The following is a 2,928-nucleotide window of genomic DNA, read 5'->3' on the forward strand; positions in this document are numbered from 1 at the left end:
GCAGGGAGCGGAGGGGCTCAGCGGGGGGGAGTGGGGCAGGGAGCTCGGTGGGAGCGGGGGGACTCAGTGTGGGAGAGCAGGGCAGGGAGGGGGTTGGGGAGAGCGGAGCAGGGGGCCTTGGTGGGAACGGGGGGCTCAGCAGGAGAGAGCGGGGCAGGGAGCTTGGTGGCAGCGGGGGGGCTCGGTGGGGGAGAGCAGGGCAGGGAGGAGGTTGGGGAAAGCGGGGCAGGGAGTGGGGGGCTTGGTGGGGCAGGGAGCTCGGTGGGAGCAGGGGGCTCAGCGGGGGGGCACCGCAGCAAAGCGCTGCGGACCCCATGGGCTGGCCGGCTCAGCCTGTCTCGGGAGGGCCTGGGGCCGGCGAGATGCCCATGGAAAGGGGCCAGGGAGGCGATGGGGGCCTAGGAACCGGACTGAGAAGGGAGAGCGGGAACGGCTGCTCTCCCATTCCCCAGCCCAGGGCAAGGTGACACGTCATCAAACTCGAGGGGGAAATGCCTGGGGAACCGGGATTCCCAAGGGGACTGGCCAGGGGCAGCCAGTTCCACCAGCTCATGCACAAACCTCCAACTTCAGAGCTCAAGCCAGTGCCCCTTGGAGACCCAGCGCCGGCAGCTCACCCTCATCTGCTGCACCTTCCCCTGCGGCGTCTGGTGCCAGAGCCAGGCTGGGGCTCTGAGCCGGACCCCATCCTGCAATTCCTGCCGTCGGGAGTGTCAGCCTGCAGCAGCTCCTGCCCGGCCCTGGGCTCCGACAGCCACTGCCCACTCCAGCGGGAGCAGATGCCTGCGATGACCTTGGTGCTGCTGCAAGCCTGGGGCCCGGGGGTGCCGGGTGTCGCAGCAGAAGCGCTGCCCCCACGAGGCTGTGGGCCCGACGCCAGGGTGGGCACCAGATGCCCTCTCCCAGCCTGTGCAGGGGCGGGGAGGGCACAGGCAGGAGCGTGCAGCCAGGGGCAGTCCCCCGTCACCTGCCTGGTACCGCAGACACGCCAACGTCGCGGCTATCGACATCCCTCGGGGCAGCAGAGCCCAAGCGGCTGTAATTACATTGCTCCAGCCACAGCTTCCCCATCTCTTCATTAGCTTCCATCCCAGACGGCAGGAGTTTGTTAGCCAGCGGGGGGGCAGCCCCTGCGCTGAGTCCAGGACAAACTGGCTGGGAAACAGCCCCCCAGTAACCCTGAACCCACAGCTCCAGAGCAGCGACTTCCCAGCCAGGAGCTCTCTGCTGGTTCCCAGGAACCTTTGCAGCTTGCGCAAGCCACCGACCAGCCCTGCTCTGAGGCCAGCGGACAGCAGAACCATGCGTGCCAGGTGACCCAGGCTGGGCTAGCAGGGGCTGTGGGTCGGGAGAGAGGGGCCCCCGCAGAGCTGGGCACAAACCCCTCCTTAGTGTTTGTGGGAACATGCATTATCCGGGGTGCTCTGCAGGTCACACTGGGGCCCGAGCCCCCGGCACTGCCAGCCACTGCCCCACCCCCGGCTCGTGGCGCCAGCAGGAGCTGTGCCGAGGAGCATCAATCTCCCCGCAGCACCGCGGAGAGGCGGGGGGGTGCCCTGCACCACTCATCAGTGTGGCCAGGCCTGACTCATCGCCGGGAACGTGCCAGACAGACGCCGCCTGCCCTGGCTCCTTCCTCCAGGCCCAGGGCCTGACTTCAGCATCTGTCCCGGCCGGCTGTGGGCACCGGGATGCTCAGCACCTGGACTTCTGGTGACGCCGGCTCCAGCTGGTGCCAGCAGCAGCTGCCTCCTCAGGCTCCTAACTGGGCTCTGCCGGCAGTTCAAGGGCTTGGCCCTGATCCCTATAGCAACTCGTGGGCCTGTTCCAGCTACGAGTGCCCCAGGCTGATCCCCCAGCCACACGGCCAGAGCCGGGCCCAGGCCACAGCCTGTGGGATCGGGGCTGGGAGCCTCCCCGGTGTCACAGAGCACAGCAAGCCTCACCTGCCCCTGGCCAGCTCCCCTGTCCCCTCGTCAGCCAGAACCAGCCCAGCATCCCCCCAGACACCTCCCCCCGGCCAGCCTCCCTCCACTCCCCCAGCCTGGAACCGGCCCACCTCTCCCCACCCCCTCCAGCCTGGCTCGGGGTACAGACCGGCCCCCGGCTCTGCTTGGCTCGGGTACAGACCGGCCCCGCCTGGCTCAGGGTACACACCAGTCCCTGGCCCCGCCTGGCTTGGGGTACAGGCCAGTCCCCAGCCCTGTCTGGTTCGGGGTACAGACTGGCCCCTGGCCCTGCCTGGCGTGGAGTACAGACTGGCCCTGCCTGGCTCGGGGTACAGACCGGCCCCTGGCCCTGCCTGGCTTGGAGTACAGACTGGCCCTGCCTGGCTCAGGGCACAGACCGGCCCGTGGCCCTGCCTGGCTCGGGGTACAGGCCGGCCCGATGCAGGACCAAGCCTGCAGGAGGGGAGTTTTCCTGGGACTGGCTGCACTGGGGATGGGCAAGTGGGGGCTGGGGCCAGGTGACACCTTTGCCTGGGAAATGGACAAAGACTGGAGGAAGAGCTGGGGGGGGGAGGGAGGGGATGGGTGAGAGGCTGAGGGGGGTTTCAGTTTGGAGCTCGCTGGGGAAATGGAGGAAGGTCGAGGGCTGGGGTCTGGGATCCCTGCCCGCCAGAGAGACCTGGCTGGGGGGTCCTACAAGCCCTGCTTGGAACTGTGCTCCTGTCGGCTAATGAACCTTCTGTGTTACTGGCTGGCTGAAAGCCAGGGGGAATGGTGGGAAGTGGGGGTGCAGGGCCTGACTCCCCCACACTGCGTGACAAGCAGCACCTCACGGTGCCAGGCACCCACTGCCGGCCGGGTGGACGAGAGCCAGGTGCAGGCTCAGACAGGGCAAGACGGGAGCACAAAGCAGCATCCCCAGCTTGGGAAACGGAGCCCTGCCCAGCACCCAGCCCCACGGAGCTCCCTGCCCCTGGAG

This window comes from Chelonoidis abingdonii, chromosome 17 (assembly GCF_003597395.2).
Source record: "Chelonoidis abingdonii isolate Lonesome George chromosome 17, CheloAbing_2.0, whole genome shotgun sequence".
NCBI classification, from domain to species: domain Eukaryota; kingdom Metazoa; phylum Chordata; order Testudines; family Testudinidae; genus Chelonoidis; species Chelonoidis abingdonii.